Raw genomic sequence first — 26433 nt, forward strand, 5'->3', positions numbered from 1 at the left:
TCCATGATCACAACAAGTGCCTCCCACTCTCTGACCCCCACCTCCTCTCTTCCCAGCGCACTCCCTCCAGCATCCCGTTTGCTGGAGCTTTGTGACAAAGTACCACAAACTGGGGGGCATAAACAACAGACATTCGTTCTCCACAATTGGAAGTCCAAGGTCAAGGCGTCAGCGTGTTGACACCTGAGGATCTGAGGGACGGTCTGTGCCACACCTCTCCCCTGGTTCCTGGTGGTTTGCTGACCATCTTCGGTGTCCCTTGGCTTATAGACACATCACTCAAATCTCTGCCTTCAGCTTTACGTGGCATTCTCCCTGGGCGCATCTGTGCCCAAATCTTCCATTTTTATAAAGACCCGCATCATGCTGGATTTAGGGGCCCACCAAACTCCAATAGGACCGCATCTTAAAGTAACTAATTACGTCTGCAGTGACCCTATTTCTACATCAGGTCACATTCTGAAGTATACTAGGACTCCAGCACAGAGACTCTGAGAGGACGCACATTTAACCCATAACACCCCATTGCCGCGGTCCTCCACCTCCACTAGGACCTACGATCTTACCTGGTTGCTCCCCTGATGGCTTCCCCTCCCTCCTTACTCGGCTCCAAGACCACAGTGGCTCACTGAAATTGCTCCCTTGCCTATCCCCTTACAACCCTCACTTTGCTGAACTTTCTTGGTTAAACCACAACGCTGACGAAATCCAGCTCTCCACCACACAGTGCTCGAAGCCGTGCGGCCGGATGTGGCTGGAGAAAGATACCGTGCGGCCTCTTCTCGTTTTAGACTCATGAACATAAACCCTGAGTGGACTCTCAAGGCTGCTTGGCAAATGTACTCTCTCCTAGGTCATCCGTTTTCTCCTCTCTACTGGCTCGCTGCTATCACCGTACAAACATGTTCATGTTTCTCTGCTATTAATTCTATAGAAAAACTCTTCTTGACTCCACATCTGCTAGTAACTCTCTCCCAGCTCTCCTGTCGCTGTTGCTCTTCACAGCACGGTTCCTCTAGACTTGTCTACACCTACTTTCTCCAATTCCTCTCGTTCTATTCTGTTCAATCCTTTCCGAGGAGGTTTTTGTCTCCTCCCCACAAAGTTCTCATGTCAAGGTTACCACAGACCTTCAAACTGTGGTGTCTAATGGCCAATCTTAGCCTTCATTTTATATGATCTATGAGTGACACTTGACACTGTTGGTCACTCTCTGCTCCTGGAAACAACTTTCTTCCCTTGGCTTCCAGGATGCTGCACTGTTTCCCTCTGAGCTCACTGGTCCATTTCTCTCAGTCTTCTTTGCTGGGACATGCACTCCTTCCAGCCCCTAGAAGGCCCAGGGCTTTGGCCTTTGGACCTCCTGTCCCCTCAGCCAGTCTCATGAATTTAAGTACGATCCGAATCTCAAGTTCGTGTCTCCAGCCTGGACCTTTCCCTGGAACTATAGGCTGATGTCTGTCTTCTCTCTTAATCTGTCCACTTGGATGTCTAATAGGACCCAGCTTGACATATCCAAAACCGAACTCATGAGCCAGCCCCACACCTGCTTCCCCATCCTTCCCTTGCTCAGGCCAACAGCCTGAATCATCCTCTCTTTCAGCCCCACAGGGGCTTGTGTTGACTCTCCCTTCAGAGAGAATCCCGAGTTTCATTCCCTCTTACCAGCCCCGCTCGGAGCCCCTGGTCCACACCACCACCACCCTGACGATGGGCACAGGCTCTGCCTGGTCTCCGGTCCCTGCAGTCGGTTTCCACGGCAGAAGCTGGAGTGATCTGTGACACTTCTGCCGGATCAGGTCCCTCCTGTCCTCGGTCCCTGCAATGGCTCTCCATTTCATTCAGAGTAAAGGCTGAAGTCCTTTGGGCGCCCAGCTGGGAACCACCTTGACTTCCCACCTGTCCCTCCTCCTCTCTTCTCTCCTCTCCCCTCCTCCCGCTCTGGTCTCCTTTCTCTTCCTTGAACACGTCTAGAACACTCCCTGCCTCCCAGCCTCAGCCCCGGGCGCTCCCTCTGCCTGAAAGTCTCTTTCCTCCAGTAATCTTATATCTTCTTCCCTCATCACCTTCAAATCTTTGCTCACACGTCAGCTTCTCAGTGAGGCCTCCCTGAGCACGGCGCTTAACGTGCCAGACCCGGCCCACATCCCGGACCCCTCGCCCTGCTGTGTTACAGACAAACTGTACGATGTGCTTAGTCATCATGTTTATAGCTTGTTCTCTGTGTCACCCCAGTAAAATGCGAGTTCCGTGATTTTGGTTGGTACTTCTTTTCTTGCCTAGAACAGTGTCGACACCTAGAATGTGCTCAGGAAATATTTGATGAATGAATGAATGAATACAGGGTCACCCAGAACGAGGCAACAAAAGAAAATGGACTTGCTAAAGGAGGAGGACATACTTGGCCAGGAGTGTTAGGAAACGTGGAATCACTCTGCAGTTTTATCTGGTCACCAGCTGAAACATGGGGTATAAAGGTCGATGCATACTTTGGTGGTTAAGTGAACTGAGCGTGGTTTATTCCCAAGCACAGTTGAGTGAATGATCCTTTGTTGCTTTTATAAAACATTGAGCGATAGAAGCTGCCTGCTCCCCCCCAGGGAACCCTGTTACCGAGAGGAATGAGGAACACGAAAGCCAGAGGCTGCAGGCGGCGACCTGATCATTCCCCCTTACAGGGCTATTCCTGATCTGGGCCTGTGCAAGTCAGGGTCTGTCCATGTCAAAACGTGCTTTAAAAATGCCCTTAAAAACCTCTGTGCCCTTGTCCCTTGATGAGAGCAGAGTGCTGCTGTAAACTGAAGTTACTGCGGTGACGGGTGTCACCCGTGATCTTTTAGCGTCCCTCAGGAAATACAAAGATGAACAGCTGAACCCCCTCCCGTTTAGTGGATGTGTTAAGTGACGAGGTTTGCCCGAAGCTCGGGAAAACGGCAATGGAAAGATGAAATCACGAACAATGGAAAGATTGGCAGGACAGACATGGAATAAACACATTGTTGAAAAGAAGGAAATTCTTTTACAGAATTGGCTGCTTTGTAGGAATTTGACGGTTAGCATTTTACATTCATACTTGGTAGCCAATTACCTACCCACTTGGAACGCGTGGATGGATTTTCATGACCCACTCTGTCTTTCCCGGTTCTCCGTGTAAGGCTTTCGTGATCTCCTGTAAATTTGAAATCCAGTGCTTCCTCAGATTATTACCCAGCCTTGGGGCCACCGTCACTAGGGATGCAGAGTAGGGGAGAGTGGAAGGGGAGTGAGTGGTGGTGATGGGAGGGGGTGGTAAAAAGGGAGTGATGGGGATCAATTTTGTGGAACAAAGGGATAAAAGGTGAGAAAATAAGAAAAAAATCTTCAGGTCCAGGCAACATGTGCTGTGACTATCATAAAGTTAATAAGCTGTTTCCCATAGCTGTTTGTTGGAAATACATTTTAAAAACACACTTATGATTTTTTTTTCATACGAGCAAGCTACTTTGAAGGTGGTTGATTGTGTGGTCTCTGATGTGTTGAAGGGGAGGAAACATCCAGCTCAGTGCTTTCTAGGTACACTTTGAATTCAGATCTCTACAGTTATTCAGAAACAGCTAATAGAATAAAAAAGAACTCTCGGGTGGCTGTGGTTCCCTCCCTGCCCTCTGATTCGCTACACTAAATCACAAATGCTGGACGTGTGGCCAAGACAGATGACTTTGATTCTGACGATTCATGAGCTGATTCAATACTTTATGTTTGGACCCCATTCGAGTCAAAGCTTTGCGGTGTTTTGACATCACAAAGTAGCAGAGAAGTGAGGGATCAAAGCATGAGAAAAGCATCGTGAAGAAGAGTTTGGCATCTAAAGGCATCTATTTCCTGCATAACATCGGAAAGCAAGGCTGGGTAGCTACTGACAGGATGTGTGATGAAAAAAGCAAACCTACTTTCTGCTTTTAAACCCAGAAAGACTCAACCACTTGCTCTCCTATGACTTTCTTTTAATTGAAATATTTACAGTGAATAAAGAATGGCAGCAAAATACACACACTGGGGCTCCGCACCGGTCCAAAGTCCCTCCAAAAAATCTTTGTCACTGCTACTTGTTAAAATTCATCCAAAGAAACACTGACATTTTACTATATATTTAGAAAACTTTATGTAAAATATACAAGTAAATTAAACATGTCATTGGCCACTTAAATTATGTTAAGGTGATAAAAATTTCTGACTCCTTAATTTCTACCTATGTTTATGGTAACAGATGAGAATGTGAAAAAAATTTAAGTTTACTAGGTCATGACATTCTGAAGGTTTTCCTTAGAAAGCTGTCCTTACTTGAGGGCCCAAGTGGACAGTAAAATTTGAACATGCTTGTTAGTGGAGAATTGGATGTAATGAGCGATGAATAATGAGATGAATGCACTTTTTAAAATTTTTGGTTTGTGTTTAAGAAACTGAAAGTTCAAGGTTATTAGCGTTTATTTAATTACAGAGTTTTTCTGTTTTTCTTTTTGTTTTGCAAACCCGCTGTTTTATTGTCAACAGAACCTGACAAGTGGAGTAGGGGACCCACTCTGCCTCCAGAAGGGCTACGGACAACGGGTGTCTGGGGTCCATGGGGGAGATGGGTCAGTGCAGAGAGAACAGCTCCAGCTATCACTGGGGCCTGGGTGGTCAGAGACAGGGTCTGGGGGCCGGTGCAGGGACCGAGGAGCTGGGTCTTGGCTCTCTCTGGCTCATCTGCAGGAGGCCAGCGAGGGCCACCAGCTCTGGCCCACCAAGCCAGGTGGTGGAGCAGCCAGGGGTGGGGTGGGGAGGCCCGGGGCATGTGATAAGGGGTGTTATTTTCATCTAGCTTATTTTGCTTCCCTATGCACATTATTTCATACCATTACCCAGCACTTAACCTTGCTAGAAACCATCATTTGCTTTGGTACTGAGTGTGAAGGTGCTGGAGGAAGTGGAAATATTTGAGAAACTCTCAGCTGCCAGCCAGTGTGTAGACTCGAGGTACATCTGTATACTTCGCAGGTTGGAACAGTGGGTGATGGTTTATGGGACCAAAATATGCAACTGGCATTAAATTCCCTTGAGTCTCTTGTGTGACGGCATATTTTAAAATTGTTGAATACATGTAGGGCAGGGTTTGAGGGGGCAGAGAAGCATATTGCTAAAGCAAAATACAAGAGTATAGTTGGAAAGTTATAAAGTTGTATTCCTTTTTTTTATTTTATCCCAAATTCTGCCAACCCAAAACATAATTGCTTGGTTAAGTTTATGAGATTAAAAATATTGCTGAAATCAGGCTAAATATGCATGTGAGGTTCCTGCTGATGTGAGCTGGCTATAGAACATTAAAAATCAATAGGACTATGGGTCAGCCTGTCAGCCTGGTGGTGCAGCGGTTAAATTGGCACATTCTGCTTCGGCGGCCCGGGGTTTGCAGGTTCGGATCCAGGTGTGGACATGGCACCGCTTGGTGCACCATGCTGTGGTAGGCGTCCCACATATAAAGCAGAGGAAGATGGGCACGGATGTTAGCTCAGGGCCAGTCTTCTTCGGCAAAAAGAGGAGCTCAGGGCCAGTCTTCTTCGGCAAAAAGAGGAGGATTGGCCTCAGTTAGCTCAGGGCTAATCTTCCTCAAAAAAAAAAAAAAATCAATAGGATTGTAAACTAAACTGTGCCATGAGCTGTGAAAGAGGAAATGGCCATCACGAGTAAGTTAAGTTCCTGATAAGCACTGACTTAGAGAGGTTACAAGTTGGAAGAAATGTTAGAGATGAGAGTAGTGCAAGCCCTTGATAAATTTTAGAAACCAAGAAATTGAGGTGCACAGTGGTTCTTGACTTGCCCAAGGTCACATGGCTCAGTGGCAGAGCCAGACTAGAATGTGACCCTGGATCTCGGGGACAGAGTTTCTTTATTATACCATGCCATGGCAGTGCCAAAATTCCAAGGCTGCCTTTACAAAATTACATTTAAACACGGCTCTATTTCCTAACTTATTTACTAGCTGCTAACGAATTTGCACAGAACCATGTGGACGGGGATCCAAAGCGTGTAATTAGTTTTTGACCTAGTGGTGTTGAATGACCGAAAGCCTTAAATAAATATTGACTTCCAGTCTTTTTGATGTCGTAACTCCCGATCAGTTTTTCTCTTGAATACGTTTCTTGTGCATATCATATATATGATATATATTTTAAAGGGAGAATCAAAATTAATTTTTGGTTTATTTGATTTTTAAAAATCTTGGCAAGATCTGTTGAGATAATTGGTGCTGGGAAAACAGTGATGTCACAGAAAGATTAGTAGCTGCCGGCAGGAACTGGCCCTCCATGCTGCCTGGCCACACGTTAACTGAGGAATCACTTCCATTTTCTGGTCAATGAAACTGGGATGTTGATGACGTCTCTACCTCCGAGAAACCCTCTAAGAACAAATGAAACAAAAGATGTGAAGGGTCCCGAGGGTTTCATACCTTCCTAGTTGAATTAGGAAAATGAGGCTGCCATCTACAACCTCTTTAACTTAGAGCGCTGACGGCTTCAAGTTTTCTTGGAGCTTTAAGAGTCAATGATTCTCAGGAATTCCTTTTCGCGCCATTTAACCTTTAAACCATTTTCTTTACTGAATCTTAGATTTACTGAATCTTAGACTCTCAGAAGTCTGGTGACTTCTCTTCCTGGTTCAAGCACCTATTTAAGCCCCTCCTGAGAACTGTGGACAAGGCACTCCCTCCTGGGCAAGGCAGTTTGCTCCATGGCTGAACAAACCCAACGTAGAAAAAGGTTCATCTTGTTGAACAAAAATCTGTCTCAGTGTAATTTTTAATTATAGTCCTGCTTTTTCATTTTGAGCTACATCGATTTTAATAGTTCTTAAAATGCTTGACTTCAACTATCATGTTTCTCCTAACTTTTCAATATTCTGGAAAAAAAGGAAAACATTATTGAGTGGCTACTATGCAATATTAGATGCTTTTGTCTAGGTGTTTTCACTTAAAACTCAAAATAAATCTGTGCCACATTTCCTCCATTCTTGCATTGATGAAAATAGCAAAGTGGTTAAGACCACAAACTCTAGACGTAGACAGACCTGGATGTGTTACCTGAGTCTGCCACTTACTAACTGTGTAACTTGCAAAAGTTTCTTAGCTCCTCTGAGCCTTGGCCTCCTCATCTATGAATATTTATGAGTTATAATTATTCTAATTATAATATGGTTGAATGAATATAATGCATGTGAAGATATAATGCATGGTAAATGTTCAATGAATGTTAGCCACGATTATTGATTGTTATATTAATATTATATATTAATAATAATTGGTTATTATTATTCTCTTTTATTTTGACCTAAGCACAAGACCTCACATTTATTCCAAGTAACTTATATTTTCTTTGTTTTGGGCCTGTTTTCTACATGAAGAGATATTTTTAAATTGTCTCTTTGTGTCTTAGCTCTCTCTAGCAAATTTTTCTCATCCAAGTATTCATAAATATGCATTCTGTGGTCTTCATGCTTCTGACAAAAATGTTGAACCAGAATGGGCAAATCATAAATTCTTGTAGTTGCCTTTCGAGGCTGAAGGCAAGTCTTTGACCCTTATTCTTTGGGGGATGTTGCTGGCCTAATCATGATGCAAGCCGCCCCGCCATCTTCCTATCACCTGGCCTCCATTCCTCCATTTTAACAGTAAAAGGTGTGCACCATGACACTTGCAAATGCTATGCTGAACCCAGGATGTACTGTGCTCCTGCGTTCCTCTGACACACTGGCAACCAAATCCAAGAAAAGAAAGGACGTTGAGTTGGTGTGACTTGTTCTTAGTGAATTCACACTCATTGCCAGTGGTATTTCCTTACTATGTATTGCTTACAAATCATCCATTCTAGAATTTTGCTTGGCATCTGCATGAGGCTCACTAATTTATATATAAATCTCACCTTTTCACTCTTTTTGGGAGTAGAAATTTTCCAGCCACTGGGCACCTATTTTATCCTCCTTCATTCTCAGGAGCAGTCATCTGATCTCATGTGCGAATCTTGCCACGCTTTGGGTTCGAATTTGTATTGACTGAAGTTTTGAACTCATTTAGAATGGGTGACTATCCCTTCTTCTATTGCAGGTTTTAATTCTCTCTTAATGATGTTTGCTCCACTATTGATGCTCATTCTCTCTGAGAGAGATGATGGAAGTGAAGCAGAAAATTGAATGGTTCTTTGGTTATGCTCTCATTTGTTAAGGTTATATTGTCTGAGGTATAGCATAGCTATTTCTTCTCTGATCTTTTCCTGGCTACAGAGGTTAAAAAGAGAAACAGCTTTCTTGTTGTCTATAGTGTTTATCTCAGGCCCCAATTTATTCTGAGCTTTTATTCTCTCATATTACCCTAAACAGATTTTTTCCTTTCTTAGATTGCGTCCATGAACCTGTCTACCTCCATCTGTCTTTCTTAACTCATCAGAGAACCCTCTGAGCCATAGGAACTTGAATTGAAGTCTTGTGATTCCAGAACTAATGCTCCTTTCTTTCTTTCTTTCTTCCTTCCTTCCTTTCTTGAGGAAGATTGTCCCTGAGCTATCATCTGATGCCAATCTTCATCTTTTTGTTTGAGGAAGATTGTCCCTGAGCTGACATCTGTGCCAATCTTTCTCTATTTTGCATGTGGGATACCTCAACAGTATGGCTTGATGAGTGGTGTGTAAGTCCATGCCCGGGATCTGAACCTGTGAGCCCCAGGCCGCCGAAGAGGAGCACATCGAATTTAACCACTCTGCCACCGGGCTGGCCCCCCAATGCTCCTTTCAGTTCCTCTCTGAGAGCTGTTTGTTCATAAGCCACCTGTCTATTTATGCCATTTATTTTTCACTTCAAGGCCAGGACTCTCATAATTGCTTCTGAGAGACTATTTCTCCCTATTCCATTTTCTTTCCAGGCAGCATATCTTTCTTCCTCAATAGCATCACTTTTATTCCATGCTAAAGGAATCCCACTTTTAGAGTCCATGTCCCTCTCCCAAATATATTCCCTGGGCACTATTATTTTCTTTACCTTTTTTGAAGCCCCCTTTCTGAAGGCCTGACCATTACCTTTTTCACTATTATGAAAGATCAAAGCCACTTTATCCCAAGTTTTCCTTGTTTCTACCTTTGACACCTCATGCTTTCTTGTTGGTCAAACTGCAATCCAGGACAGAAGTTTCCTAAATTTCTTCCTTTACCTTCTGAGGGAAAATCATCAGCAACACAAGCCAAGAAGTCACTGGTTCTGCTGTGTGCTGGGTTGAATATGTCCCTCCAGATTTATGCCTACCCGGGACCTGTGAGTATGACCTTATTTGGAAATATGGTCTTTGCAGATATAATCAAATTAAGATGTGGTCCTACTGGATTGGGGTCTGGGTAGGGGGCTACATCCAATATGATTGGTGTCCCTATAAGAAGAGGGAAATTTGAACACAGGGAGACACAGACAGAACACCAAGTGAAGATGGGGGCAGAGATTGGAGTGACGTGTCTACAAGACAAAGAATGACAAGGATTACAAACTACCATCAGCAGCTAGGAAGAAACAGGAAGGGTCTTCTCCTAGAGCCTTCAGAAGCAGCGTGGCCCTGTCGACACCTTGATTTCAGACTTCTAGCTGCAAAACTGTGAGACAATAAGTTTCTGTTGTTTTCAGCCACTCAGTTTGTGGTAATGTGCAATGGCAGCCTTAGGAGACAAATGCATGCTGTTAAGAGCGTAAGACCACCGACAGATTCCAGATGGCCAACTCTGCAGCAGATTTGCTACGTGTAATAGAAGGTGGTGTGGTGAGGTGGCAAGAACACAGGCTTTAGAGTTAGAAGACCAGCGCTCAAGGCTTGGATCTACCACTGAAGAGCTGGGTGATTTGGAAATGGTCAATCAACCATACATAACTTCCATAAAATGACAGTCATACATTGTTCATCTGATAAGGTTGCTGTGAGGTGTAAGATGTAAAAGACAATGTGAGAAAGCAAGTTTTAAGTTATAGAGCCCCAACAAAGGCTATTCAGCATTTTTTTAACCTAATGTCCCTCATCTGGCTGGGTATCTACACTATATTCCCTTGAAGGTAGTACTTTCATTTCTGGGTTTATCCTCTCTTAAATGCTTGTACCTTAAGATTTTGAGTTTCCATAGGAATGTATACAATATTTTTTGATGAGATGCATGCCTGGAATACAACAGTAAAATACTGATATGCTTCGTTCAAAGGGAAAATGTTCCATTGAAAGGCTAGGAGAGAAGAACTGTGTGTCGAGAATGTATTCCTATGTATTCCTCTGCATACTTCTCAACACAGTTTTCCTAGCCCATCCTTTCAATGGAACATTCTCCCTTTGAGCAAGCCATACTTTTTTATTGTTGTGTTCCAGGCATGCAACTCATCAAGAAGTCTTGGCGATTCTGAGACAGTATTTACCATTACCCTAAGTTAAAATATCATTCTGTGAAAAAAACCTCACAACCCTTTCTTTTTTTCTCGCAGCCTAGAAAAAAAGATTTAAGGAAGACTTAATGTTTCCCCTCAAATACCTGAGGGGCTGTCACATGGCGAAGGGATGGCACTCCTTCTACACAAGACCATGGGTGGAAATTATAGAGGCAGATGGGATCCTAATATAAGAAAAAAAACTTTCTAATGATCAGAGCTATCCAAAACCAGAAGGGCACACTTTGTAGTCTTGTCAGCTCTGTTTTAGGAAATGTTCAAGGACAGTGTCTTAGGTCAGGTTCTCTAGAAGCAGAGCCTGAAATGAGGACTCTGGTGCAAGTGATTCGTTGGGAAAGTGCTCTCGGGAGAAGAGCGTTCCCTATGGAAGAATAAGGGAAGCGGGCAGCGGGCAGCGCAGGGGAAGAAGCGGGACAAAGAGAAGTTCAGCTAAAATCTGACCTCAGCCTGACCCCACGGGGAGTTCTGAAGCCCTGAATCAGTCGGTCATCGCCTGTGGGCTGCCCATGGGTGTGGGTGTGGGAGTGAGGGGGGGAGGAATAACCTGTTTAGGCATTTCCAGGTGAGGGGCTCTGCTGAAGGTCATTCTTAGGTGAAGGGTCCAGCTGTGAGCTGTTGGCAGCCAACACTCAGAGCAGCTGGAGGATGGAGGCATCTGCCAGGTAAATGAGGTCTGGGTAGGGCACCACGAGCACCCATTACAAGAAAGAGGATTGGTCATATTCCAGAATAGAAATGAAATAAGGAAGCAGGACCCCTGAGTTCTAGCTTTAGTTTTGCTACTGATAAATAATTTTCGGAGACTCCATGTCTAAGATTTTGTAAAATAAGGGTATTGGAAATTGTGTTCATTAAAATCCCTTTATCTCTAAAATTATTCTGTGGTGGCATGTTGTAGGGGACGAGTTCTTGGCCCGTGGGCTGAAGACCCTTAGGGGTGGGGCTGGTGAGAGGACAAAGACACTGGCTACTGCAGTGGGTCTGTAAGATCAAATACCCACCAAGCATTGTAGTGACCTTAAAAATGTTAATTGCTTACTATTTCTCAGATATATGTACTAAGTGAAACTGATTTTCATTTTAAAAGCATTATGGAATTCATCCTGGTCGTTCTGTTTTATGTATTTTCCCAGTCTTTAGATTCTAAAGGGGCAGCTTTTATCCTGGGGCGGGCTGGAGAACCCTCTCAAATGATATTGACAAAAAAGGAAAGCATGTGGGGCATCATTGAACGGGACTGTGAACTGGAAAACCTCTAAGAATTCACGTGAATTTGTTCACATTTAAATTTCAGCAGCTTGTGATTGTGATTTTCTTCATGGTAATTTTTCAGGCATTCATAGTCCATTTTGGTGGATGAGTTTCCAGCAATTAATAATGGGGATAATAATAAAATGAATGAAATTCCCTCCTCTGGAGGGCATATTAGCATTCGTGGGCTGGAAAGCTTCATATAGCTTGTGTAGCCACTCATTTTACTGATGAGGAAACCAGGGCCTAAAGTCATGCTGAGAGGACATATATCACGTCTGCTTATTCCCAGGTCAACTATATTTCCATTTTACCACAAAGGCAAATAATAATTCAAATCGTGAAAAATTAAAGTTAATTGGTCAGGACCACATGTCATCAGTTAAAAGCAGAACTAACTGATGACGTGGTATCTTGAATTTCAGGAAACATTTTTTGCATGGGCCCCTGATACCCATTTTCATAGTATGATTATCATACTACAGTTCTCTCTCTCTTTTTTTTGTTTTTAGATTTCTGTTTTTAATTGATTCCTTCTTCCCTTCCATACAGTTTCAACAAATTCATTTCCCACTATTTTTCAGCAAAGATACATAACATGTACTTTCATTTCAAGCTTTTTCAAATAAAGATAATTTTCCCCTGAGGGTGTTACAACATTCAAGAACAAAATAAATATTGTAGAATGCTGATGCTGATTATTTCTATAATAATCATGTAAATAGTGCCAGGGAAATAATGCTAATATTTTTATTCTCACACTCTTCGTGGCTCAAGTGGTTGCATCTGGTTAACAGCTGGGCTTGTAATGTTGCAAGGTCCTGAGATAGAGAACAGCAAACAGGAGAGCAGTACACTGTTGGCATCATGTGCCTCATTCCTGTGTCAAACTGGTTCTCTTCTGAAACTCTCTTGTTAAGAGGGAGAAAACACTGTCTTCCTTTATACCATTCAGTGTGGGATAGGATTCCAGTGGTGAGTCTGTGGATCGTGGTCTTGCTGAGGGCTTGATAAATAGAGTTATGTTGGGAGACAGTTCCTCGTGGGTCTTGCTATAGACTGAATGTTTGCGTCCCCCCCAAATTCACATGTTAAAACCTGCTCCCCAGTGTGATGGTACTAGGACGTAGGGCCTTTAGAAGGGCATTACGTCATGAGGGTGGAGCCTTCAAGAATGGAATTAATGCCCTTATAAGGAGACCCCAGAGAGCTCCCTCGCCCGTTCTCCCATAACACAGAAGCAAAAAGATGGTCATCTGTGAACCAGGAAGTGGGCCTTCACCAGACACTGAATCTGCCAGCGCCCTAATCCTGGACTTCCCAGGCTCCAGAGCTGTGAAAAATCAATGTTGTTTAAGCCACCCAGTACGTGGTATTTTTGTTATAGCACACCAAATGGACTAAGACTAAAGTCTCTTGCATTTCTGCACATTTTGCACACACAGGCATGGACTGTCTTTGTTCTGAATTATCTTTTCAAGTATCTTTATATAGTGAACATCTTTGGAGAATATAGTGTCTCCCTGTGGAAGAGAGGGCAGATTTGTTTACTGTCCAATATAAGAAAGATAACGTCTCCTTGGGGGCAAAGATGGAAAGGTTTGCTTGCAGCCCATTGTAAAAGATTGGGTTTGCTTAAACTTGGAGTTGCTCAGCTATAATCCAAACCTACTGTGTGTACAGCATCTACCCGGGTTGCTCTGTGGGATTTGAGGATAAGGGGAATTGATATGAACCTGATGCTCACGCTGCCTCCTGTGCTCTGAGTGATACCGTCCTTTGTCTCTGGTCGAGAAGTCTTGTGCCTTCTGCTAGCATCCATGAAGCAATAATAGGCTAATTTGTTAGTTTGCAAGTAGAGTATCCTCTCGGACTCTTCACAATTCTTGACGGGTTGACCATTTACCATTACGGAATCACACTCCCCAGGGAAATTGGGTATGATCACAGAAGGAAACACATTCTTGTTTTCCAGAGAAAATAAGGAACGTCGATCTCTTTCACTACAGGCTAAAATTTATTGATAAAATGTTTGTAAATTCCTTGTATCTGGGGATGTTATGACTAATGACTGGAAGCAGGTCAATGTGGAGATTGGCCAGCTTGGGCATTTATAGGGGCTTTTCTTGCATCTCCTACAGCACAACTATAGGCAGCCATCTTTCTACCTTCTTAGGAGATAAGACCTTACCCTAAATCCTGTTTTCTAATTGTGCCTTGGCAGGACTGAGGTCAACCGAGAACTGTATGTCCCTCAAAGCTTCAGTGAGATGATACAGCCCACAGCTCAGAGGTCCATTGGGATCAGTCATAGACCTTACTCTGCCTGGGCCGGAGACTGCCAGCTCCAACTGACCTAGAACACTGCCCCCCAAACAAGCTTTGCTCTCCACCTCATCCACCAAGGAGCTGCATGCCTTCCTGTCACAGATCAGTTGGCATCTGGGAGAAAAGAGCACGAGGAGGAGAGGTGAGAGATATGGGGTGGGCTGAGGGTGTCACATGGGTCTCTGACTGCTCCAGACAAAGAGCAGAGGAGTTAAATTGAAGCCACCTTTAATAGAATCCCATTGCAGCTCCACCGCCACACCCACCTCACAGAATGACTTCAGCGCTGGAGAATAAAAATATATTTAAAATATTTGCCAGGGTATCACGTGCTCATTTGAAAAGCTCTTGAATCAATTATCTACAAGCTCAGTAAAGAGGAGTACTCATTTTATAGCAGTTATGTGGCAGATCACATGATAAAAATAATGAGAACTCCAATCGTGAACAATTAGTGACTCAAAATCATGAAATTCCCGTGCTCTTCATAATTTGAGTTGTGGTGATCCAGTTCTCTTTTGAGTAATGACTCAAGTAATCAACCCAACATGTATGGCAACTGAGAAACGTTCCACTTTGGTTTTTGTGTTTACAAGTTCTTTCCAGATTATCCACAACAATTTGATTTTATTCTAAAATACATTCTAAAATTATTAAAATGTTTTCTGGGATTTTGGGGGTGGGGTGGGAATTACCCGTACAAAACCAAAGATGAGGAAATGCTGATTTGTGCATCATTTAGTCTGTATGACCTTGATTAAGCAATCTGTAGAAACTATCTAACTGCGATTTGAACTATCTGGGAAACTCTCTCTTGGGCTCATATTCAACATATGCAATGGTCATTATAGGTTCTAGGAGATGTTGTTTGTTGTATATATTATTGTGTTTGGCCTTGCATTGTTTGACAAAATTGTGACTCTCCTGCTTTTAGAATCCCTCAACTTGGTCCCTAGCTCACTACCCCAATGTCAACATACCCAACACTCCATCATGAGATATAATGATGCTATAAACTGTTGGAGGTTTATAGCAGCCTTTTAACATCTAAAGCTAACTTCCTACATGTAGTCCCTGATTTTTGTTGGAATATGTTCTTGGAAACCAAAATAAAGTGAATGGTCAAAAAGCAGACTGTGCTTTTCCATAAAAACATTATAATGAAGATTATGTTCATGAGCTAGCATTTGGCATCAAATAGGTTTATGTTCAATTAATAATTTATCCTGAAAACAATGAGACAACCATTAAAATTATATGATTATTTTGAATAGGAAATTTATAAGTTGTAGACCACGTGCATAAAATGATCATACCTAATGAGGCTGCAGGAATGTAATGTTCAATATATAGTACTACACACACCACATCTTGAAAATAACATAAACCAGCAAAAAGAGTCGCACATTAAATATTTAGCTAACAGTTGAACTTGCCTTCTTAGATATAGGTAAGATTTTGGGGATAACTTAGTTGAACCACATATCATTTACAAAAGCACTTTCATTGTTCTGGAAGCTCTGGCCACTAGAAGACCCAGAACAAAATATAATAAATAATATAAGTATCAGAAAGATAAATTATTATTGTTTGCTGGGTATATGCTTGTTTATCTAGAAAATAGAAGAGGAAGAGCACAAAAAGTAATGAAAGCATTCAGTAAAGAGGCCAGATAGACTATAAATACTAAAATATTAAGTAGTTTTTCTCTATTAACAACACCGATTAGAGACTATGAGAAATAAGCCAGACAAAAAGGAAAAATTACAGAATACCTAGGAACAAACTTAGTGACTGTGCAGGGCTTATATAAGAAAACTATGAATTCTACTGCAGGAAATAAAGACTCTATTAAAGGAGAAAAAAAATCTTGTCCTTGGACAGAAAGTTTCAATAGTATCAATAGATTAATTTCATGGAAATTGTCCTAATAATTTAATGCACTCTTGTAATAATCCTAATGGATCGTTTGTAACTTGAAAAAAATTATTTAAAAATTCTACTTGGAAGAATATGCATGTAAGATTAGCTAAGGGTTTTTTTTTTTTTTTTGAGGAAGATTAGCCCTGAGCTAACTGCTGCCAATCCTCCTCTTTTTGCTGAGGAAGACTGGCCCTGAGCTAACATCCATGCCCATCTTCCTCTACTTTATATGCGGGATGCCTACCACAGCATGGCTTTTGCCAAGCGGTGCCATGTCTGAACCCGGGATCTGAACCAGTGAACCCCAGGCCCCTGAAGCAGAACGTGTGAACTTAACCGCTGTGCCACCGGGCTGGCCCCTAAGGGTTTTTGAAGAAGAGTTATGAGCAGAGACAAATCCTACCCAGATATTAAAATGTAATTTAAAGTTTTGGAAATGAGAACAGAGATAGAGAGCTAGAAAGAGCAATAAATTAGGCAGATAGCCCAGAAATGAGTCAATATAGCTGAGTCATATAACCTCTGTGTGTCTTACTTTCCTCATCTGTAAAATGGGGACAACAATCATGCCTGTCTTGAGGCTTATTCTGAGGCATTTAATACGTGCCAAGATATTGGAGCAGTGCCTGGCACTCAGTAAATGTTCTAGAATAATCTGCTATCTTGTTAAGCAGTGCTGCCTTACCAACCCAAACTGATTCAGTTTGAAATTGCATTCTGTTTTCTAGAATATGTTTTTTTCCCAATGTCACGTTCCCCCAAGCAATTCCCTATTTTCCATGAGACCTTACTCTTGATAACTGTGACTTGGTCAACTACAGTCATTCTCAGGACTATAAATACTATGCTATAAATACCATGTCTGGTGAGAAATTGCTCTCTGTGTTATTTAGTAAATGGTGCTGGGATAACGGGATAACTATTTGAGTAAAAACAATACTAAACATCTCCCTCACATAGGATATCAAAATAAACTCCAAATAAATTTAGAGACTGAAATGTTAAAGAAAGAAAAGCAACAATATGAGACCTAAAAGAAAATATAGACTTATTAAACTCTTCAGTGTTTGTAAAAATGAATACTCTGGCACTGTTGGAAAATAAATTAGTATGATCTTTTGTAGGGAAATTTGGCAAGATCTATCAAGTGTATTCGGTGGGAAATTTGGTAATAGAAATCAATGCTTATGGAACGTGCATGCCTTTGACCTAGTAACTCTACTTATAGGTATTGTCCTGAGGGAAGAATTGCACAAAGTATGCAAAGATGAACGTTTTAGAGTGTTGGTTGCAGTCTTGTTTATAATAGTAAAAATTTAGAAATAACCTAAATATTTAAGTGTAAAAGATTAATTAATTAAACTGTGATTGATTCAAACAATGTATTAAAATACATTGTAGCAATTTAAATGATTTATTATTAAATAAAAAGCAAGTTAGATTAAATGTAGATATTGATACAAAAATGGAAAAATAAATATTAGTGTTAAGAATTTAGAGAAACTTACAGAACGTGATTCTCCAAGTGTGGCCGCCTGGACCAGGAGAACCATATCATCTGATGTGTTAGAAATGTAAATTCTTGGGTTCCACCATGGACTTACTGTAAATCTGGGAGCGGGGTTCAGCCATCAGTATTTAACAATCTCTTCCAATGATCGTGATGCACAGCAAAGTTTAGAAACATAGCTTCAGATTTTAGAAGAACAGAAATAGAATATACAACTGTCACATCATTAAGGGGGAAAAATGTATTATGAAGAAAATGCAACCAAGTCAAAAAATGGCAGGGAAGAAGAAAACAAAACAAGAAACCATAGTGAATAGGAAATATAAAATAATATGGCAGAAATAAGTCCAACAATATTAAGTTCAATAAATATGATGAGGTTAAATACACCTATTGAAAAACAAAAGTTCTCAGGTTAGGTACCGTTCATGTCATCAGTCTAAGCCTTGACTTAAAAATAAATGAACACAGATGGGTTGAAAATAAAGAAGAAAAAAGATGTACCAGGCAAATGAAAATTAAAGAATACTAATGGTGATACTAATTCAAGACCAAATAGAAATAAAGACAAAAGCATTATATACAATAACACATGCAGAAGAAAATGGATGTTTTATGCTAATAAAAAGTACAAACCACCAAGCCCTTTATTTAAAAAATAAATCACGAAACTTTATACAAAACATGTTTCTTAGAAATTGACAGATTACGTAGACAAAATTACGAGAGAATAGGGAAAATTTTAATAGCATAATTTACAAACTTAATCTAACAGACATACCACGCACTGTATCCAACCAGCAGAGACAACACATTGTTTACACACACAGGAAATCCCATTAGGTCCTCAGAAGTGGAAACCACATAGGCCACATCACTGATGACACTGCAACACAATTAGAAATTAACAACAGAAGGACAGCCAAACAACAACAAAGCAAAAACAAAAACTCTACAGACCTGGAAATTAAAAAAATAAATCATGTTTTAGACAAAGAAAATAAGAACCAAAATTATAAACTACTTAGAAGAGAATAAAAATAAGAGTGTGAGAATATACCCAAAGTAGAATCCAGAGGAAAATTTATAATTTAAATGCATTATTAGTAAACAAGAAAGACAGAAAGTAAAAGACTAAGTCTAAAGCAACAGGAGCTAGGGGAAAAAACCCCAAAATAAATCCAAAGTAGATATAAGGAAGAAAACAATAAAGAGAAAAGCATATAAAATAATAATTTAAAAAATAACAAACAAGTGAAATTCTTCTGACATTGTAATCTTGATTAATAAAACCCAAATATGGTTCTTTGAAAGACCAGTAAAATAGACAAACCCATGACAAATCTGATGAAGAAAGGGAAGAGAGAAATAACTAATAAACATTAGAAATGACAAAAGATAAATATGGAAGAATTTTTTAAATTCTAAGAGATTCCTAATACATCATATGGCAACCAATTTGAAAATTTAGACAACATGGGATGCTTTTCTAGAAAAAATATGGATCAAAATTGACTGAGAGCAGAACTAAAAAGTGGAATACATGAAGAACTATACGAGAAATTGAAAATACAACATCATAGAGTTTAATTGTAGGGTTGCCCAACACCTATAAGAAAGAAAATTCTTATACTGTGGAAACTCTTCCAGGTTGTACAAAATGTGGAGAAACTTTCTAACTCACCCCACACTACAACAGTCTCAACAGCAAAACCATGCGACGAATAGCACAAAAGACTATCATCTACTGTCGTTTATGAAATAAAAAAATCCTAAATAAAATTTTAGAAAATAGAATCCAGCAGAATATTAAAAGAATAATAAATCACGACTTAATAGGACTTGTCACATTATTCATGGAAGATTCACTATTGATTTATTATGAATATAATAGTAGACCAAAGGATAAAGAATACGATTATTGGAATAGATGCCAAAGAAGCATCTGAAAAATTCACCATGAATTCACAATAATAATTATAACAGCAAGAAAAATACCATTTGTAAGCCAGGAATATAAGAAAATTCCTCAGCCTGGTAAATGCTGTCTACTGGACGAGTGCAGTGGATCAATCCTAATGGCGAAGCACTTCACCATTGCCACGAAAGTCACAACAAGCTTGCAATCTCTGCTTCTAACTGACATTATGTTGGGGTTCTCAGTGTCATAAAACACAAATAGAAGAGGAATAAGTATTGGAAAGGAAGAGTCAAATGGTCATTATTTGCAGGTGATATTTTCCTCCCTAGAAAATTCAAGAGAGTCAATGGCAAAACTATTGGAACTAATATGAGAGTTCAAAGTAGGAGAGAAAGATTCGAGATCAAGGTACAAAACTCAGTAATTTTCCTCCACATTAGCAATAAACCATTAGAAAAACTGATGGGAAAAAAAGATATCACAATGGCATTAAGCCCCATAAAAGACCAAGAAATAAATTTACTAAGAAATCTGCGAGACTTTTATGAGAGAACTGTAAAACTTTTCTGGAAGATATGAAAATAACTTGAATGAATGGAGAGACATAACCGTGTTCCCAAATGGGAAGACCCAATGTTGTACAGCTGTTCAATATCCTAAATTTAATCTCTAAAATTAATGTAATCTCAGTGCCAACTCCAATAGGATTCTTCATGGAATTTAAAAAGTGAATTTTGAAGTTCATAAAATGAGCAAAAATTGGTAAGAAACTGTTGGGGGAAAATGAGCTTTAGTGGAAGACTAGGTCTATTAAATAGCCAAATGCATTATAAAACATTATGTATTAGTTATCTATTGCTGTGTAACAAAATACTCCCAAATTCAGCATCTTAAAACAATAAATGTTTACTGTCTCATGCGGTTTCTGAGGACCAGAACCCCAGGAGTGGCGTCGTCTGCTCAGGGGCTCTCAGAAAGCTGCCGTCAGGACGTTGGCCAGTCCTGCAGTTGTCCCAAGGGCCTGGAGACCCGTTTCCAAGCTCACTCACACGGCTGTTGGCGGGAGGCTTCTGTTTGTTGCCATAGCAGCTTCACTAGACGGTTGCTTACAGGATGCGGCATCTGGTTTCCCCCCGAGCAAGGGATGAGAGAGAGAAATCTGAAATGGAAGTGACATAGCATCTCTTCTGTCATATGCCACTGGTCACACAGACCAACCTCACTACGCTATGGGAGGGGACTACACGAGAGTGTGCATACCAGCAGGCAGGAATTATTGGGAGCTGCCCACTACACAAGAGTTATGGAAACGGTGTGGTATTGGCACAGGAAGAGACAAACAGGCCAACAGAAGTGCAGAGATTCAGAAACCGGCCCAGGTATACATGGGAATTTAGTTTATGTTAAAGGCGTAAATTCAAATCAACAAGGAGAAGAATTAACAATTTAATACACTGTATTATGAAATTCACTCTCCATTGATAAAAAGGATCATATTAGACTCATATCTCATACCATACCCCCAAGTAAATTTCAGAAAACCTAAGGAACTAAAAAGCACACACACATGTATTTGAAACAAATATAGGAAAATATTTTTAACCAGCTAAGGCTAGGCATGGTCTTTCTGAGTAACGTACAAAACTCACAACCTTTAAAGCAACATATGACATATATGACTTCATTATAGTAAAAATGAGCAAAACCCCACAAAACAAATATCTATAAGACAAAACATAGAATAAACAAATTCAAAGACGAATGGAAAGCTGTGAAAAAATAGTTATGACACATTTTACAGACAACATCCATTACGTGGATTATATAAAGAGCTCTTATAATCAAAAAGGTATAGGGACAATATCATTAGTAAAACCAGCAAAGAACGTAAACGAAACAATTTGTAGAAGAAGAAATATAAATGGCAAATGAACATAAGACACAAATTTCATTAGCAATCAAGGTGATAAGCTTTAAAAGAAGATTTTGTTACCTATTAAAGTGGCAAAATTAAAAATATGGATATGATCAAGAGTCGGCAGAATACAGGGAAATGAACACCATGTTATTGGAGGGATGTATGTTAATGAGACCTTTCTGGAAGGCAGTTTGGTAAGATCTATTCAAATTTTAAATGTCAATAACTCTGAGGCAACGTTACATGTCTAGGAATTTATCCCACGGAAACACATGTGCACAAAGATGTATGTGCAAGGATGTGCAGTGTAACATCATTTTAATTCAATAACAAAATAATTGGAAATAACAAACTAATATTTTTTGTTGTTAGTGCCCTGGAGTCAATTCTGACTCCTAGCGACCCCATGTACTGCAGAGCAGAACCCTGCCCGGTCTTTTTCCACCATCCTGTCACCTTCCTGTGCTGTATCAGACATGCTCCAGCTGCTATTCATAGGGTTTTCACCGCCAATTTTTTGGGAAGTGGGTGACCAGGTCCTTCTTCCTAGTCTGTCTTAGTCTGGAAGCTCCGCTGAAACCTGTCCACCATGGATGACCCTGCTGGTATCTGAAATACCAGTGGCATAGCTTTCAGCATCACAGCAACACGCAGCTGCCACAGTATAATAATCCACAGACAGGTGGTGTGGTTCCCTGACTGGGAAATGAGTCTGGGCTGTGGCAGCGAGAGTGCCGAATCTTAACCACTACACCACCAGGGCTGGCTAACCAATGAATATAGGCAGGGCTTAATAAATTATAGGAAATTTATGCTATGGAATACTATGCAGCCATTTAAAAGAATGAGATAAACTTATATCCGTTGAATGGAAATATCTATAAGAAGTATCATAAGTAAAAAGAAATATGTCACAGAATAGTATGATCTTATCGGTTTGATCCCTCTTACTCCCTACAAATGTGTTCTGTGTATGTGCAGAGACAAAGAAATAAAAGGCTGCCCACTAACTTTAAAAGTAGTAATCTCCTATGAACGGTTTGGGATGAGGAGGGGTGGGCAAAGGGATGAGCTCATGTATAGTTACGTTACTTTAAAACTTTTACAATAAGAATATTCATACACGATTCATGTATTTTTAAGACAAAAATTTTTAAAAATAGGTTATGGTATATCAAACTCAAGATGGCAGACTGAGCATATTCAACTACGCTTTTCTTTCTAGCCCTACTGAACGTATAGAAAAACACTTTTTATAAGGAATGAAATCACAACAGCATTGCAAAGCAAGAGAACATGCCATTGGCAGAACAGAAAATTTGAGGGACTCCTGGAAGATAAAAATTAGACAGGATCAATATATAAATTGACAGAGAAACCAGAACAACAACAACAAAAACACTAGAACCAAAACATCAAAGACATGTTCTCTCTAAGGGACACCAGGAAGCTCTGCAGTCCCAATCAGCGACTGGGAAGAGCAGGGGTGGCTTGTAAAGTAGTAACAGGGCAAGGAACTGGCATGAACAGGGCGCTTGGAGCCCAGGATCAACCATGCCTTCCTCAAACAGGGCGCACGGAATGTCTACCACTGCGGCCAACCCCGAGTATCCCCTCCGAAAAAGGGATGATTCGTCTGGAGAGGAGAGGGCTCCTGGAACGGAGGTTGGGCCCGATGAATAAACTGAACCCAGCCTGATTTAATACCAGGTGTCTACAGCAGACACTAAGGAAGAAAACCAGCTGAATCCAAGACTCTTACACCTAATGTTCTCCCAACCCTGGCTGTTCACTGACTGTGAAGCTGCGGGGTAGTCGGCCCAGGGAGGTAGCTGTCCTCTCACACGGAGCCTGCAGTCAGTCCTCCTGTAGGGGAGGCAGGATCGCCTGACTCCAGGGAAACCCAGATTTGTGAGCGTCCACGTGGCCCTTCACGCATGAGCAGCAGTAGACAAACGGGGGCTCTCAGGCAGGCGTCTGAAGGATGGGCAACGGGATGGTCATCGCAGCATCGTCTGTAATAGCAAAAATGAATACAGAGATGAAGGAAGGAAGGAAGGAAGACAACCCAAAGCTGCAATAGGGGAAGGCCTGGATAAGACACAGTATGCCCACATTATAATTACTCTGCAGTAACTAAATGACCCCGACAAGGCCGTACGGAGCAATATGGAAAGATATCTGTACTATTTTATTGAGTGAAAACTACGTATAAAACAGTATTTATATATGATGCTGTCTTTATTTTTAAAAAAAGTATAACCATCTACCTGGGAAGAACCTAGAATATTCCACAAACGGCAGACTACACTAGGGAGTTATGGAGGGAGGGTGAAAAGAGTTTACGGTGGCTCTTTCACTTTTTTTATTTCACTGATACTGTTTGATATTTGTGTCAACGAGCAAGTATCGTTTTGTAAATAATATTAAAAATAATAATTGCACTAGGAAAAAATGGCTACAAGCGTGCACACATACACACATGCACGCTTGCCTGGAAAGACCTACGTGAAAATATCAGCAGTGTTTCTCTCTAAGGCGGTAAGCTGACAGTAAGGACTTTCACATCCTTTATACTGTTCTGTATTATCTAACATTTTTCCGGCGATATCATAATCAGGCTAATAAAAACTATTTCAATTTAAAAAAACCTGTTTCGGAGTGGAGCGACCCTCTTCTTTTTTCAACATTAGACTGAAATACTAAAGAGTCATTGTGTTTCACGAGCACGGCGCTTGAATTTGGGATGGTCCTTCCAGAAATAGTTATTCGGGCATCTAGGCATTTGAAACCCTCAGTCAAATGCTAGGGTTGAGGACAACGAAGCGCTGGTAGGTGTTTAACAATGGGCTCCCCAAAAAGAGCAAGTCCCCTGATTTGTAACGTCTGCCGATTTCTGTAAACATATTCGCACCACACCAGACGCCAGCTACCTCTGTGATCACCACGCGGAGCCGGGAAGGGATGCGCACAAGGTGCTCTCGCCAGCGGGTGTGAGCTGGCTGCAACCCACCGCTGATGGAGAGAGAGTCTGCGGAGCTGGCGTTTCCTGACGCAGATCCTCCGGCTTGATTTTCTTCTCTTGTCCCCTCTCCTTGGTCACATGAAAAGCAGGCCCAAAGAAGAGGCAGGCGCCAGGTGAGTGTGGAAGAGTTGAGAAGGCGGCTGCCCTCTCTGCCTCGTTGCCTGAAGCGTGGGGGGCTGGAGAGGCAGACGCTGGAGGTGTTGTTTATAGGCCTAGTGCATACAGGAGGCTCCATTTTGTTTTTTTTTAACAGAACAATTAGAGCGATTTCCACCCCCTCCGCCACCTCTGAGCTTTAGTGCCTTGCGGGCCTGTTCCAGACACAAATTGGGTACAGGGACTTAAGCAGCCGAGGTGTGGATTTCAGGAGCAGACGGATGAAGCGAGTCAAAGCCCACGCGAGGACCACCTGTATGCCGTTCCAGTGAAGTCTGTCTGCTCCGAGTAAATGGCTCAGCCGCCCCTCTTTTGTTATTGCCATGAGCGTCCCTGGGCTGGATGTGTTCTGGTCTTGCTTATCCTTTGGGGCTGCCTTTTTGCTTAGAAAGAAAAGGCAAACAGACTAAACTGGAAGGTCGGGTTGTCTGCCCTTCAAAACTGTAAATGCAGGGAAGAAATTAGTCACAATTACCCTCTCCCTGCATGCCTATTTTTTGCCAGCCACCCCTTCTCCCGCCGAGAAAATCTTGGTTTGTACTGTCTTTGCGCCTCACTGCGACTAACATCCTCTCCAGGGAAGAGGGTAAGCTTCACCTTTTTTCTGAACAAGACGGGTCCTCTTTCTACTCCCCCCATGCCTCCCCCTCTCCCCGCCGCCATTTACCTCTATTTCCGTTTCCTCCTTGAGCAGAGCACAGTGCATTTGCACCTGCTCACCTGCTCGTCACCGTCCTCATTGCTCCTTTGGTTTCTGCATGTAGCCAAAAGGTAGGAGACAAAACGGCCCCCGGGAAAAAAGTGCCTTTGGTCCACTTCTGGGGAGTTTTGCTCTAGACTGGGCTGAACACCACCCTTGAGAGAAAGCTTTGCATTTTGCAACACCCAGATTACATTTAAAAATACTTCATTTGGGTCAACAACAGTTGGTGGTAATTTTTACAGCTTTGTTGTTTTTTAAAGGGTAGCATATATGCGAAGTTGATAAACATTTGTATAAGTAGAAACATTATTATCTGCATACACATTATATACCAACATGAATATGTTTCTATATAAATGTGATTTTTCCCCCTAATTTTTAATTTAGATTAGAATAAATTCATCATCACTGAATGGTTGGGGGGGGGAGTCGAGATGTTTTTGCAGTTTAAAAATAGAATTCTAGAGAACAGCTGTATTTTCTTGATAGAAGCAGTAGACCGTTTCTGAAACGTTATGGTGAAAATAACAGAGTAGGTTCTGAACCAGTACTTATCCTATTTTTCTCCTGAGCATGCAGGAAAAGTATGACACCAGCCCTCCAGAATAGAGGGTCACCATGATAAGGGACTCCAGGTGGCGCATGGGGTGGGCACGGAGCTCCTGCTTAAGGGAGTTGATAGAATAGGATGGGGTGGCGGAGAGGGACATATTAGAATTTAATTGTATCCTAAAATAAGGAAATAAAGATGTATTAATACTATGTATACAATAGATGGGCATGCATGAACATAATTGGTAAATAAGTATGCATATATTAGAGACATATTTATTGAGGGCCTGCTCTATAGCAGGTGGTTGGGGATATGTCAGTGGACAAAAAGGCAGATGAGGAGCCACAGAGCTTACTACGGGTGGAGATGGGAGGAAAGAGAGAATGAAGTTTGTCAGATGGTGATAAGATCATGGAGGTCAATACATCAGGATAAAGGGGATCAATCTTTTAGGTAGAATGGTCAGGGAAAGCCTCTCTGACGATGAAACGAATTTGGGCAGGGTTGTAAAGAAAGACCAAACCATACAGCTGTCTGGGGGACGAGCATTCTTGGTAGAGGAAGCGGCCACAGCAAAGGTCTTGCCTTGGGGCATACTCGCTATGTCTATGTCTAAGGGTTGCCCGGGAGGCCAGGGAGCTGGGGGGATGGAGAGGGCTGTGTGGTAGGAGC

The 26433-nt window shown here is 41.4% G+C and overlaps 1 long non-coding RNA gene across 1 annotated transcript in view; it reads left to right on the top strand.

The window, feature by feature from the left end:
• The window catches only part of LOC123285737 (uncharacterized), a 150342-nt gene that overhangs the window by 17330 nt on the left and 106579 nt on the right, over positions 1-26433 (top strand). The window contains exon 2 of the long non-coding RNA XR_011502033.1: positions 13949-14194. This is a non-coding gene — a long non-coding RNA (uncharacterized lncRNA). The remainder of the gene's footprint in view (positions 1-13948; positions 14195-26433) is intronic.

This window comes from Equus asinus, chromosome 1 (genome assembly GCF_041296235.1).
Source record: "Equus asinus isolate D_3611 breed Donkey chromosome 1, EquAss-T2T_v2, whole genome shotgun sequence".
NCBI lineage: Eukaryota > Metazoa > Chordata > Mammalia > Perissodactyla > Equidae > Equus > Equus asinus.